Here is a 16,164-nt window from a genome sequence, read left to right as displayed (position 1 = left end):
ATCATACGTTAATTAGAATTATATGAACTACTGAAGTGCGATTTCACCTATATCCAACGCGTATACAATTTAACACGACAGGATATTTACGGCTATTCATCTATTTCTATGTTCTCTAATCTTCTGAATATTGGTCTACTAATAGGTGTGCCCTCAAATGCCACTTGTCCAAAATTATCTATTTTATTTCAATGAAGCCTTTTCCTTCACAGTGGCATCATCATGAATCAAAAAAAAAAGTGAGGAAAAACTGCATCACAAAACTTGGATGTAGAATGTAAAACGTAAAGAACATGTATTTAAGAAACAAACCATTGTACATAAGACGCAAAAAGTGAGGGAAATGCTGTAAGCAATACAGATTAAGGGTATCATGGACAGTATGAGCTACATCCTAATTACAAAATATGGATACAGAATGATGAAATACTTACAGAAGAGGGAAATACTGAACAATCTTACACGAAGTAGGAATATAGACAATCCATCACTAAATACACTAAGTTAGGCCAGAGGAGACGGTTTTTGTCCGAGTGTGACAGTAGCGGGCTTCTCTGATTCTCTCTGACCTTTGCAACTCACTACCGAGTTGTTTGGTGACTCGTTCTCCCTGTCCTGAAATGGTGGAGTTGATAGCTTGTGTCGGCTCAGTGACGTGTTCCCTTGTTCTAGAACATCGTTAGGTCTACGTCCTATAAGCGAGCCATCATAGAGCTGTATGGCAGTGATCATGTTTGTCAGGATGCTGATGAGAGGTGCTTTCTTATGTGAATGGCTTCTAGTCACTATAAAATTCTCCGATCACTGCAGCTCGTAATGATTTTGGCGTTATGTATCATAATCTTGTTTGATTCCACGTCTTTGTAAGTGGAGTGAGAGGCGGCGGCTCTGGATGCAGGTTGTGTGTCCAATGTAGTTTATGTGTTGGAGCTGACAGTTCCCAAATAACATCGGTACTCATTTATCACATCGGTACGATTCAAACTTCCTGAGCGACCTACCATATTGTCGTTAAATTACTAACGAACATATCTTCGGATTATTATAATCATTATCACACTGATGTTTTTGTCTTTATCAACCGCTTTGCAGTCTCTGGCCACAGTATATCGCACGACCTTCTCGTCCAATCGATATGTTGCTGTAAATGTGTTCCTGTAATTAACTTTTATGCTGTTACTTTGAGGTTGTCTATATGCTACTTTGACGTGATCGGTTACTATTGATTAACAATGGATATCTAAATACTGAATTTGACACCATTGTGAACAGCATTGCTTGTGGAGGAAAGTAGAAGAGAGTCACGGTGAAAGGTTTTGTGAAAAGAAAAAAGATGAACACCTTGTGTAAAATGAAGAGTGGCAAATCTGTTGGAGTGGTTGGTACTGAGCTAAATTGCTGATCGGTTAGTAATGACTCAAAGTGAGGTGGATTGGTGCCATTATGTAAATGCGAAAGTGACAAAAGTGAAGTTTACCTGTTAAGCTGTATGAGGGAGTGGTGACTGAGAGGATGGTGGCAAACGTAAAGCATCTGACTGGGGATGAGTAAGATGTCTTTAAGGATGGCAGAATACGTATGGACCAGATGTCTGCTTTGAAGAATTTATATGAGAAATACCAAGAGAAAGTAAGGTTTCTGTATGAGGCATTTATGGATTTGGAGAAAGCGAATGAAACGGTTGATAGAGATATCTTTCAGAAGGTGCTACGAGTATCTGGTTTTGAAGGAAAGCGACGAGATGCAATAAGGAGTTCTTGTCGAGAGAATAATGAGTGTGGGATAATAGGAAAAGAGGAAGGGTGAGTTGCTTCTTGTAAGAGTGTGATGTCACCAGGGATGTTTAAATTATCTACAGCTGGACTGGTAAGGGAGGTGAATGCGACGGTCTTGAAGAAAGGGCGGGTCTATATCACAAAAGGGGTGTTGAGTCGGTTGTTAAGTGCGGATGACTCAGCCCTAGTGACAGACTCGAGTGAGAAGCTGCGGAAGCTGATATCTGAATATATGGAAATGCTTCAGAGGAGGAAGCTCAGACTAAATGAGAAAAAAGATAAAGCATCAGGAGGGGGAAACAAGTTGGTTTCAGTGTGAGTTTGAAAGGAGAGAACCTGGAAGAAGTGGAGTGTTGTGGACACCTAGGAGTGGATAAGGCATTGGATGGAACTATTAGAGCTGAAGTGAACCATAAGGTGGGTGAGGGGACAAAGGTTGTGGAGGCATGGAGGAGCGCGTGCAAAAAGAGGCCATTATCTGTCAAGATATAGTTGATAGTATACTAGTCCTAGGAGTGCTGTATGGATCTGACTTGTGGAACCTAAATGCAATAGTGCAGAGGAGGGTGGATGTGGTGGAGGTGGAATGCCTGGGGACATTATGTCGTGAGTATAGTTGCTCGTGTAGGTAATGACAGTGTGCGTTAATAATCAGTTCAGTTGATAGAGCTAAAGAGGGTGTGCTGAAATGATTTCAATATATGGATAGGATGAGTAAAGAGAGACTAAGTAAGCTGATGTAAGTGTTAGAAGTGGAGGGAATAAAAAAAATGGACAACAAGGAAGAGGTGGAAAGATAGAGTGAAAATACCTTGAGTTGCTTGGGCCTGAACATGCAAGAAGGTGTGAGGCATAAATGGGATAGAGCAGATTGGAGAAACGTGGTATATGAAGAGAGACCTACCGTCAGTAGACTGAACCTGGGCCCAGGGAGTGGTCAGGGAAAACCACCGAAAGGCGTTCGGCTAAGCTGTGGATAGGGAACTCTAGTTTTGGTTCCATACATGACAGCTAAAAAATGGATATGAATAGATGTGGTCTTGACACTATGTTGCTGAGTGAGAAATGGCGAAAAGTATGGGAAAAAATGTGATGCAGTGCCTGAATATTGTTGGAAGGCATGCATAATGGTAAAAGGAACTAGTATGTATGTTTGAATTTAAGATGACTAATACAAATTTGTATACTTGACAAGCATATGGAATGTGGTAATAGAGAGGCGGTGGCATGCCCAGAGTAGTTGACTGGGGAAGAACAATTAATCAAGGTATATAGTGTGTATGGACAAACTATTTGATTTGAAGAATGTGTTTGAGAAATATTTGTAGTGAATGATGTAAAGATGGCCTTCATGGATCTGGAGAAAACGTGACACGCTTAACAGTGATACCTTTATGAAGGTGCATTGGATTTATTGGGTAAATACAAAGTTAGTGAAAACAGTGAGAGGATGGTATGTGTGAGCGTAAGAATAGAGGAGGCTGAGTGTTCTTGGTAAAGGTGCGACTACGTCAAAGATGCGTAATGCCATCTTGATCTTATCTTTATCTGTTTAGGGACGGGTTGGTAAGGGAGGATAATGCAAAGGTCTTGGAGCACGGATGGCTATGCAATATGCTAGAGATGTGTCTGCTTGCCTGGGAGGGAAGTATGAAAATTAGATCAGCTGCTGTTTGCAGATTACACGGTTCTGGTGGCAGATTCCAACGAAAAACTCGAAAAACTGGTGAGAGAATCTGTAAGAGCATGTAAAAGAAGAACGTTGCAATCAGTCTGAACAAAAATAATGATTGAGGTACAGCAAGCGGAGATAGGATGTTGATAAGGAACAATCTGAATGTAAGATTGAATGCGTAAAATCTAGAGGAAGTAGAGTGACTCAGGTACCTAGGAGTGGACATTGCAGTGGATGGAACCATAGGGTGTACAAAAGTGAAATACGGTCCTGGATGCATAAAGAAGTGTGTGGAAAAAGATTAGTCTGTGTTTTTAAGAGTAAAGATTGTTAATTTGAAGCAATGGTAATTAGCAGTGCTGGATGGATGCAAGTCTTGGATCCTGAATAAAAAAGGAAAAGAAGAAAGTGAACGTGTTGGTGGTAATGAAGTACCTGGAGTACGGCAGGTTGATTGTGTAAGAAATAATTTTGCCAGAGAGTGGTGCGGTAGTGATAATGATCTGAATGGAAAAACCGAACAGCGTGTGCTGAAATAATTTCAGTATATGGAGAGGATGAGTGAAGAGAGACTGACGAACAGGCTGCACGTGTCGGATGATGAGAGGTTGTGGGATATCGTAAATATGAAAGATTGAAATGTTGTAGGTTATCGAGGCTTGAACATTCAAGTGGATAGAATGTGTGATTTGGATAAAATGTTTGATCCTATGCGATTTATAAGGGTGACGTGCTGTTCGTGGGCTAAAGCAAAGCATAAGAATCGGGCAAGGTAAACCACAGGGCAGTTTCTGGGGCTTGGCTGTGTTTGGTAATCTCTGGTTACCGTGTATTATACATGACGAGCAGAGATTTGATGTGTGCAAATGAGACCATTTGTTCATCTGTTTTTGTTGCTACCTCATGAAAGCGGGAAAAGGTTTTAAGAATAAAGAAAAAGAAATGTCATATAAAGATAAAAACTGTGGATAGATAAATAGATAGAGATATATAGATAGACAGACGTAGACGCAGTTATACTGTAAGCATATCTTTCCTTTCTCTTTCCCTCCTCCACACACGCTAGCATGGTCCACGCACCTTCCCCGACAAACACCCAGGCTGCTCGTAATCACCTTACACACATCAGTGCAACCTACAATTAAGACACAAATGACTTCATTAACCCTAGAAAAAAAAAAGGAGCAGGTGCTCTCTGAATCGTCCTTAAGTAAATTATACACTAGGGTCTATTTCCTATTCTCCCTTAGAGGACGACCAAGCCCCTGACCCCACGAAATCCCCCCCCCCCCCCCCCCCCACCCACCCCTGAACACCACCAAAAGTTGGCTAAAGGGTAGGGTAGTGGTGGGGACGGGGAGACGAGAAGGCTGGGTCAAGTCTCTATTTGTTTTCAGCACTTGCTCGGCCGTAATGGGCCAGGATTTACATATCAATATATCTATTGTCTGCCTGAGGTTCCGTGGGTGAGGTGGCTGGTGCAGTTAGTGGGATTGGTGTGGGTAGTGTGGCTGGTGTGGGTAGTGTGACTGGTATGGTTAGTGTGGCTGGTGAGGTTAGGGTGCTTGGTGTGGTTAACATGGCTGGCGAAGTTAGTGTGCTTTGTGTGGCTGGAGTTGTTAGCGTTCCCGCTGTGGCTGGTGTGGGTAATGTGGACGGTTTGGTTGGTGTGGCTGGTGTGGCTAGTGTGGCCTGAGTGGTTTGTGCGACTAGTGTAAGTAATGTCGATGGTATGGTTAGTGTTGTTGGTGTGGTTAGTGTGGCTGGAATGATTGGTTCGTTTGGTTTGCATAAGGTGGTTGGGGTGGTTAGTGTGACTGGTGTGGGTAACGTGGATGGTGTGGTTTGTGCGACTGGTGTGATTAGTGTGGCTGGTATGGTTAGTGAGGCTGATGTGGTTTGTGTGGCTGATGTAATTAGTGTAGTTGGTGTGGTTAATGTGGCTGGTGTGGTTAGTGTGACTGTAGCAGGTAGTATAGTTGGTACGGTTAGGTAGGTTGGTTTAGTTGGTACGGTTAGTGTGGTTAGTGTGGGTACCTTGGCTGGTAGATTTAATGTGGGTGGTGTGGTTTATGAAGTTAGCGTGTTTTGTATGATTGGTGTGATTAACGAGGTTAGTGTGGTTTGTGTGGTTGGTGTGGTTAGTATGGATGGTATGGTTAGTGTGACAGCAATGGTTAATGTGGTTGGTGTGGTTAATGTGGCTAGTGTCAGTGGTCTGGCTGTGAGGTTAGGTTGGATGGCGTGGTGTTCATGGTTAGTGTGGTTGATGTGGGTAATGTTGCTAGAACGGTTAGTGCACTTGTTTTGGTTAATGAGGTTGGTGTTGTTAGTGTGGTTGGTTTGGGTAATGTGGTTAGTGTTGTTGGTGTAGATGGTGATGTGGCTGGCGTGGTTAGTGCGGCGAATGAGGCTGTTGTGGCTAGTATGGTTGGTGTAGTTCATGTGGTTGGTGTTGTTGGTGTGGATGGCGTGGGAAGTGTGGTTAATGTTGTCAATGCTGCTGGTGTGGTAAGTGTGAGGAATGTTGATGGAATGGTTAGTGTGGCTGGTATGACTATCGTTTCTAGTGTGGGTCGTGTGATTAGTGTGATCAGTGTGGCTGGTGAGGTTACTGTGGTTAGTGTGGTTGATATGGCTAGGTTGGTTTAATTGAATTTACATGAGAAAGACAGACAACAGGAGGCCTGGTTGGCCCACGACTGGATTGTCTGCTAATAAAAAGGGAAAAATCTCAACTTGACAAGAAAATATAATTCCGCTCAGCAGTGTTTAAGTTATCACCGACTCTCCGCTGCTGCACATATGCCATCTATGTCCCCGTTACCGCTGTCATTTATATAGTTTATTTCTGGCGGTATTCTCAGAACATGCCTCAATTCATAAGATATCTGTCTGAAGGACTTTTGAAGGTATTTATATTCTTACCATTCACTACGTCTGACGGTAACTTATTCGCACACCTGTGGGAATAGAAGCTTTGTCCCACGTCTGTACTATATCATCTAGCTTTGAGTTTTATTCCATTTGTCCCAATAACCGTATTTTCTTGTATTTCGAAAAGATGGTCGTGATTTACGTTATCTAACTTGCTCAGTATTTTGAACACTTGAATTAAGTCAACGCGAAGTCCACGTTTTTTGGGGACCAAAACAGGACTGCATATTCAAGGTATGGTCTTACTAAAGAATTAGAAAGTGTGAGAATCGTTTCTAGGTTTCTTGTAATGTATACTCCTGGCTATGAAACCTAACATTTGGTTGCCTGTTTTACATGATGCTTGACACTGTTCTAGTACACTTCAGACTGTTGCTAATGACAACTCTAAGGTCCTTTTCTTTATTTGCTTTTGTTTTCCGAATAGTTTGTAGTCATAACGTATATTCTTGTTTCCAAAGTGCATAACTTTACGCTCATCTAAATCAAATTTCATTTGCGATCTCTCTGACCACTCTGCTAGTAAGTTAAGATCTCTTTGAATAATTTCGCATCCCCCTCTCCCCCTCTTTACAGCTCTACCTCGTAGTTTACTATCATCAGCAAATTTGGAGATCTTAGATATGAGACCTGAGTTCTAGGTCATCAATGTATATCAAGAAAAGAAATGGGCTTAGGACCGACCCCTGTGGCACACCACTCATCACATCTAGCCAATCTGTGGCCTCGCCGTCTAATACGACATTCCGCTTTCTTCTGGTAAGCCAGTCTCTGATCCATGGACAGAGTTCTTCACCAATTCCATGTGCTTTGAGTTTATGTAAAAGTCTCTTTTGAGGTACTTTATCGAAAGCCTCTGGAAATATATTACATCAGACAGAACTTTTTCGTCCCAATCCTGATAAATAACAGTAAAGATTCTTGCAAATTTATCAGGCAGGATCATCTATTACGGAGACCGTGTTGGTTGTCCGATATGATATTGTGATCTAGAAACGCGACAGTTTACTCTCGTATTGTATTTTCCATCGTTTTACCTGACAATGTCGTAAGGCTAATTGGGCGGTAGGTTCAAGATACACTTTTTGCCTCCATTTTGAAATATAGGCGTAACATTTGCTAGTTTCCATCTTGGAGCTGAGTTATCTGGTCCACTGGATCTGTTAGGATTTAATTGGTCCAGGTATCTAAGTACTTCAGAACTCTATATTTCTCCATCCTTCAACTCTTCTTCATCAGATCCTTGAAACATTTTCATTGGTTCTGGTATTCGAGATGTTTCTTCAATTATGAAAACAGAGTTAAAGGAATAATTTAGTATGGAAACCATTCCCTGTCAGTAATTAGAGTGTCATGTTCGTTTCGTAATGGTCCAATTCCTTCTTTTACTGTCTTCCTTTGTCTTATATATTCAAATAATTCCTTGGGATTATTCTTAGTTTTTAAGGAAAAACGTCTTTTTTCCTTGCGTTTACTCTGTCTTATGACTTTCTTACACTCTTTGGATTTTGATTAATTACTGGCGATTTTCATCGGTTCCCATTGACTTGAATTTCTTATATGTTTTCTTCTTTTGGCAAATTAGTCCTATTCTCCCATTCATCCATGATGATTTTGAAATACAGCAAGTTCTCTTCGTTATTCGTGGAATGTTTATTTTTATTCTTAAGTAATGTGTCTAGAAATACTCATTTCTTCTGTTGAGTGAACTTCAAGAAGTTTTGTCCAGTTGGTACTGCAACTTTCGTGTCTAATGTTTTCAAAACTTGCTCGCCCGTTATCTGAGATCAAGAGTTTGTTGTCATTTATTTCATAATCTAAATTTATCTCCAAATCTAATGAAACTGTGATCGCTATTTGACAAACTCTACCTTTGCAAAAGCTTATCAAATTTGTGTCACTGGTGAGGACAAGATCAAGAATGCTTTTACCTCTAATTGTTTTTTTTTCATTAACTGTTCTAGAAAAGCACCTTCAATCTGTTCCATTAGTCTCGTTCCCTCTCGATCACCTGTCAACGTGTTCCACTTTATGTTTGGACTGTTGAAGTCTCTTAACATTATGATCTCTGTAATGAATACTATAGTGTTGATTTCATTGCACAGCATCTTGTCGTCTCTTTCTTTTTGCATAGCACGTCTGTGAATAGCCCCGAGACCTAGTTTATTATTGATATTGTCGGTTATGTCAATATATAGAGGGTCGTAAGTGTATGTGTCTATATTGCTCGTCTTAATAGCACTTAGATGTTATCAACGTAGATCAAAATCACCAACTACCCTGTAGAAGCGATCTTTCGTATATATTTTTTGTCCAAGTATTGCTAACTCGTCGATTAAATGTTTATTCTCAGAGTTTACCCACGTTTTTGAGATAGGAACAATGTTGGGTTTTTCAGTAACTGCAAAGGATATAAGTTTATCTTGTTTCATGATGATGCTCCTGGCATTTGTGTATATTAAACTTCCTTGCAGTTGATTTCTGGATTGAATTTGCTTTTTTTTCTGCGTGTGCAGCAGCGAGAGAGAGACAATTCTCCATCTGTTTTGGGTTTGCCACCTTACTCTGACCCTCCCTGCACTGGACCATTGGTCCTAAAAGTTACCCGAGAGTTGACCTGTAGCTGTGCTAACCCGCTACTCATACTGCCTGAGTTGTCCCCAACTGACCGTACTTGACCTTTCTTTGCTAATTCATCTGCCTGTAAGGTTACAGCTACTCCCCGAGGATCATACCGCCAAGCTTCCATCCATCCTCTATCGCTACCTTTATAGTGGAAAATTGGACGCCTTGTCCCTCAGATCCCTTTCACACTCAGATTCTCACCCTCACCGACCCACCTTCCACAGTTACCCCCCCTCACCCTAGTTATTTCGTTAGCTAGACCGTGATATGCTTTCCTGAGTAGTTTATCTATATGAAATATAAGGCTGTGGTTAGTGTGACTGGGGTGGTTAATGTGGTTAGCATAATTATTGTAGGTCATGTGGGTGATGTGGGTCGTGCTTCTAATGTGTGTGTATAGTGTTTTAGATGCGTAGGGAGTGTATCTGGTGTGTGGGTACTGTGTAAGGTGTGTGAGTAGTGTGTTTCTAGCATGTCGGTAGTGTGTACCTGGTGTGTTAGTAGCGTGGGTGGTGTGTAGGAAGTCTTTTACTGTGTGGGTATTGTGTCTGTGGTGTCTGGTTAGTGTGTACCTGGTGTGTTAGTAGCATGGGTGGCGTGTGGGTATGCCAGATTTCTAAGAGATGGGAACAGTTTTGTCTCGTGTCTTTGTATTTGCTCTAATTTTTCCCCGTCTTTTTTGCAGTTCGGGAACCAAAACTGGGCTGCATCTTCAAGGTGTGAGAATTGTTTCTGGCGTTTTGTAATCTGTGTTCCTGGCTATGAAACCTGACATTTGGTTGCCTTTTTTACTTACTGCTTGACACTGTTTAGTGTACTTCATATTGTTGCTGATGACAACTCCAAGGTCCTTTTCTTCATTTACTTTAGTTAGAGATTTTCCGAATAGTTTGTAGTTGTAACGTATATTCTTGTCTCCAAGTGCATAACTCTACACTTGTTTACATCAAACCTCACTTGCAGTCAATCTGAGGCTTCGCCGTTGAATACTATACGCTACTTTCTTCCGGTAAACCAGTCTCTGATACATGCACAAAGTTCTTCACCGATTCCGTGTGCTTTGAATTTATGTAAAAGTTTCTTGTGGATATTGTGTGCCCGGTGTGTTGATAGCATGAGTGGTATGTGGGTAGTGTACTTGCAGTGCGGGTAGTGTCTGGTGTGTGGGTAGTGTCTTTGGTGTGTGGTTATGGTGTGTTTAGTATGTTGATAGCATAGTTGGTTTGCGGGTAGTGTGTCTTAGGTGTGTGGGCATGGCGTGTTTGGTGTGCTGGTAGCGTGGGTGGTGTGCCTGTTGTGAGGGTAGTGTCTGGTGTGTGGATAGTGAGTCTGTGGTGTGTGGGTATTATGTGTCTGGTATGTTGGTAGCTTGTGAGGTGTGTGGGTAGTATGCGTCTGGTGTGTTGATAGTGTGGGTGGTGTGTGGGTAGTGCGCCTGCTGTGTGAGTAGTGTGGGTAGTGAGTCTGTGGTGTGTGGGTAGTGTGTGTCTGGTGTGTTAGTAATGTGGGTGGTGTGTGGGTAGTGTGTGTCTGGTGTGTTAGTAATGTGGGTGGTGTGTGGGTAGTGTGTGTCTGATGTGTTAGTAATGTGGGTGGTGTAGGTAGTGTGTGTCTGGTGTGTTAGTAATGTGGGTGGTGTGTGGGCAGTGTGTGTCTGATGTGTTAGTAATGTGGGTGGTGTGTGGGTAGTGTGTGTCTGGTGTGTTAGTAATGTGGGTGGTGTGTGGGTAGTGTGTGTCTGGTGTGTTAATGTGGGTGGTGTGTGGGCAGTGTGTGTCTGATGTGTTAGTAATGTGGGTGTGTGGTAGTGTGTCTGTGTTAGTAATGTGGGTGGTGTGTGGGTAGTGTGTGTCTGGTGTGTCGGTAATATGTGTGGTGTGTGGGTACTGTGTGTCTAGTGTGTTGTTAGCGTAGGTCGTGTGTGCGTAGAGTGCCTGTTGTGTGATAGTGTTTCGTGTGTCCGGGGTGTGTGGGTACTGGTCTAGTTGGTAGCGTGGGTGTTGTGTGGGTAGTGGGTCTGTGGTGTGTGGTTAATGTGTCTGGTGTGTGGATAGAGTGTGTCTGGTGTGTTGGTAGCGTGTCAGATGTGTGGGTATTGATTCTGTGGTGTGTGGGTAGTGTGTGTCTGGTGTGTGGGTGGTATGTCTAGTGTGTGGTCATTCTATCTCGTAATCGATTGTTAAGTTACCAGAAGTATTACATAATATTCTAGACTTTCTTAAAACAAGACACCGGTATATGCCCGTCGAAGTAAGGAGCTAGAAGTAGTTTTGTACGTTCAAAGTGTTTGATGTGTTTTAAAGTACAAATAGATCGAGATATAAGATAGAAACTAGAAACGCCAACATTTGCGAGCGAATGCAGTCCGCCTACCTGCACACCACCACTCCCATAATGTTCGCTGTGGCGGGTGTCGGCAACACACAGTGCATCTTGACTACGTTCTTGACAAACCTAATTCCGCTTTATTCCTGACAAAAGCATCTTCACTACACCCTTGATACCACTTGACCTTTGACATGACCTTTATGGGGTCAGGTCAACCATATTATGGTGGAAATCATACAGTACACACCACACCGTGTACACAGTGAGGGACAAACCACATACACCACAGTCATACTCGACAAGCGATGATGAATAATGAAATACGCTTAACTAATGAGGCAGACGAAAGAACCCACACAAAATCGGAAGAAAAATAAATCGACAAACACAATACGACTACATACACATACCTTCAAAACCAGAATGAAATGAACCGCACGTTACGGATCTGAATCGATGAACAAAATGAAAATATAAAATAAATTCATAACGGAAGTAATATGAACTTCAGACAAAATAACCTCACAAACGGACGAGAATAATCTTGTACAAAACATAAATTAATTCACGACCACAGGCAGATTAAACTGGAGGACGACATGACGATAACCACATTGTTTCGGCCAATTCCACGAAGGGGCCTGGCCTCCCTCCCTACCTCCACTACAGAGCCTTCACGCGATGCTTGTATTACAAAACCATTTTTCCATTCCGTTCTTTGCCCTAAATCAATTCTTAATCGCGGGGTAAGTCGATGCCAATGCTAACAAGCTGTAATCACATAGTTTTAGTTTAATTCCCACGATCGAAGGGAATTAGGGGCCCCCCATTCAGCTGAACAATCCAGCCAGAGCTGGGAAATGACTCCCCGGCACGCGAACACGCCATCTCTTGGAACTCCCCGCAGGATTTTTCTTCCTCGGAAGATCTACGACGAAGTTTTCTTCTCTTACCATCGTTATTGATCGCCATCTGCAGACTCTCAACAGTCGGAATACTTGAAAAATGAGTGAGTTGTTCTTTGTTTCGTTCACTTAGGTATGGATAAATCGTACATTAGTTGCTGTTTGGCGTCTGAAACAATTTGCCAGATGATGGGGCAAATAGTCAGATAGTTGTTCATCCTGAAACAACAAAAGTTTACTCCCTGGTTTCTGTACCATAAACAGAGGCAATAGCTTCGCTGCCGTGCTGACTCAATGGTCGATATCACTGAAGTTACTTTTGATGCTTTCTTGAAGGATTTACTAGTTAATAAGTATCTGAGATACTTATGGACACCTGCTTAGATACCTGCATACACTGCTTTTCATAGTTCAAATATTTTTCATGAATACAAAGGATTGCAAAGGAATGCAAAGGAGTTCAAACAGCAAAAGACCACTAGGATCTATCGACGCTATTTGTGAAAGTGGAAGATATCAGGAACACACAGGTTAGTGTAGTAAGGGTTAGAAGTATACAGATAATTCAAATATGATAACCAGGAAATCGATACTGTGACTACAGAGGTGCAAATAGTGTAAGTCATGAACTTGAAGCCAAGTGTTTTCAAGTCTATTCTTAAACGTATCTGTATTACTACTTTCGACCACTCTGACTGGCAAAGCATTACAGATGTCAACAATCCTGTTGAAGAAAAAGTACCTCACCTCATCCAAGGCGAGTGAAATCAGACGAATTAAGTCTAAAGCAACTTGACAGATCAATATTATCAAAGTGTTTGATAATTTTGAATACTTGCATTAGAACACCTCTTAATCTTCTCTTTTCTAACCTAACCAGACTCAGGTCGTTCAATCTGCTCCCGCAAGATTTGTTTCTCAGTCCGGGAATCATCTTGGTAGCTCGACGCTGTACTTTCTCCATTCTGTCTTTTTTTCCCCTTTTGGTAAGATGATCAAAACTGGACATGGATTCGAAGGCCCTACCTATGAATCCAAGAATTTTGCTAGCTCATCTCTCTGCGTATGTGCACTGCTTAGTTGGTTTGAGGTCACCGGAGATTATCATGCCCAAGTCTTTTCCTCATCTATCTTCGCAGTTTGACAGAATTCATATTGTAGCTTGCCTTTTCGTTTTGCTACCATTATGTGAAACTTTGCACTTATCAATATCAAAATTCACTTGCCACCTATGAGCCCAGTCCACCGGTTTGTCTGTGCCAGTTTGAAGCTGTAGACGCTCAAGTCAATTCCCCAGCTTTCTATCACCAGCGATTTTGATTTCTTGCAATGCATTCCATCACCAATATCATTAATATAAATGCGAAAGAGAACTGGTTCTGAGACTGCTCCTTGTGGCACTCCACTTGTTACGTCCACCATTCTGAGGCTTAACCATAAATATGTGTTTACGGCCAGTCAACCAAATTACTGTGCACTGAAGAACAACCCATCACTGTCATGTGACTTTGAATTTGCTGATAACTTATGGTGGGGATCCTTATTGAAAGTTTTTTTAAAATCTAGATAGATAACATCGAGTGCTTTACTTTCGTCATACATATTGATTGTATCATAAAAGAAATCAAGCAGATTTGTCAGGCATGAGCGATTTCGTCGAAAATCTTTCTGAGAATCGTTTATTAAGTGGAGGTCCTCTAGATGGTTTACAACTCTATCTTGAATAATGGTTTCCATAAGTTCTTCAACTACAGACATTAAACTAATAGGAAGATGATTTCCGGGCAGTGGCTATTACCTTTCTCTGAAAATATGCTTCATCCTTATGTAGATGTCTTTGAGCTCAAGGAAAGTTTCTTAGATATACTGCGAGCCACTATTTGTAACCACATAAAGTTCACTGGTAAAAAGAGGTACCTTAAGGGAAGAATATCCGTTTTAGTACGAAAGTCGTATTAAAAGTAAGTGGGTTCGTATTTAAAGTAAGAAGTCCGTCTTTAACTAGAAAAGCCCATATTCAACGTAAAATGGCTTTTATTCAAAGTAAGTAAGTATATATTCAAAGTAACAAAGTCCGTATCTAAAGCAAGAAAGTCCATATTTAAAGAAAAACAGACCTTACTTAAAGTAAGGGAGTTCTAAGTTAGAGTGTCCGTATTCTAATCAAACTTGATCTGGGAAGTTACATTTCCGCAGACAGGGATGTGATCTGACTGTGTGCATCTTCACGAACGAGAGAATGATCTGAATGTGTATCTCTTACTAGACGAAGGTGAGATCAGGGTGAATGTTTCCTCGCAGGCAAGGAAGTCACAGGAATGTACTATGTATCTTCATGGGACAGTGTGTAAACTGACTTCATGTATCTTTACAGGAGCGTGTGATATGAGTGTATCTGCCTTCATAGAGGGTGTTTGATGTAAGTATATGTATCTTCATGGAAGGGTGTGTGTCATCTGGTCTGAGTCTTCATGGGAGGTTGTGCATGATCTGACTATGTCTTCATGGGAAGATGCGTAATCTGAATGTACGTATTTTCATAGGAGGGTAAGTGATCTGAATGTCTGTGTCTTCGTAAGAGGGAGTGTGATGTGAGTTTGTCTTCATAGGAGGATATGTAATGTGAGTGAATGGATTGTCATACGACGGTGCACAATCAGAGTGTCAGTGTCTTCATAGAAGAACATGTGATCTGAGGGTATGTGTCTTTACAGGAGGGCGTGTGATGTGAGTGTATGTATTTCTATAGGAGGGTGTGTGATCTGGGTGCGTTTTATTATAAAGTGTGTGATCTGAGTGTCTGTTTTTATTGGAGGGTGTATGATCTGAGTATGTGTCTTTATAGGAAGGTGTGTGATCTAAGTATATGTATCTTTGTAGGAGACTGTGTGATCTGCGTGTGTTTTTATAGTAAGGTGTGTGATCTGAGTGTTTATCATTATAGGAGGATGTGTGATCTGAGTATGTCTTTTTAGGGGTGTGTGTGATCTGAGTGTGTGTTGTCATAGGAGGGTGTGTGATCTGGGTGTATGTGTTTTTATAGTAGGGTGTGTGATCTGAGTTTGTATCTTTATAGGAGGGTGCGTGATCTGAGTGTAAGTGTCTTTGTAGGAGGGTATGTGATCTGAGTGTATGTGTCTTTAGAAAAGGGTGTGTGATCTGAGTGTACGTGTCTTTATAGGGGTGTGTGTGATTTGAGTGTATGCGTCTTTATAGAAGGGTGTGTGATCTGAGTGTATGTGTCTTTGTAGGAGGGAGTGATCTGAATGCATGAGTCTTTAAAGGAGGGTGTGTGATCTGAGTGTGTATCTTTATAAGAGGGTGTGTGACCTGAGTGTATGTGTCTTTATAGAAGGGTGTGTGATCTGAGTGTATGTGTCTTTATAGAAGGGTGTGTGATCTGAGTGTATGTGTCTTTATAGAAGGGTGTGTGATCTGAGTGTATGTGTCTTTATAGAAGGGTGTGTGATCTGAGTGTATGCATCTTTGTAAAGGGTGTGATCTGTGTACATGTGTCTTTATAGGAGAATGTGTTATCTGAGTCTGTATCTTCATAGGAGGGTGTGTGATCTGAGTGTATGTGTCTTTATAGGAGAGTGTGTGATTTGAGTATGTCTTTATAGGAGGGTGTGTGATCTGAGTGTATGTGTCTTTATAGAAGAGTGTGATCTGAGTATGTCTATATAGGATGGTGTGTGATCTGAGTGTATGTGTCTTTATAGGAGGGTGTGTGATCTGAGTCTGTATTTTCATAGGAGGGTGTGTGATCTGAGTGCATGTGTCTTTATAGGAGTGTGTGTGATCTGAGTGTATGTGTCTTCATAGGAGGGTGTGTGATCTGATTGTGTTTTTTTAGTGGGGTATGTGATCTGAGTGTGTCGTTATAGAAGAGTGTGTGATCTGAGTGTATGTGTCTTTA

Source organism: Panulirus ornatus, chromosome 64 (assembly GCF_036320965.1).
Source record: "Panulirus ornatus isolate Po-2019 chromosome 64, ASM3632096v1, whole genome shotgun sequence".
Taxonomy (NCBI): domain Eukaryota; kingdom Metazoa; phylum Arthropoda; class Malacostraca; order Decapoda; family Palinuridae; genus Panulirus; species Panulirus ornatus.
The sequence above is the reverse complement of the archived record's forward strand: the minus strand, read 5'-3'. Positions refer to the sequence as shown.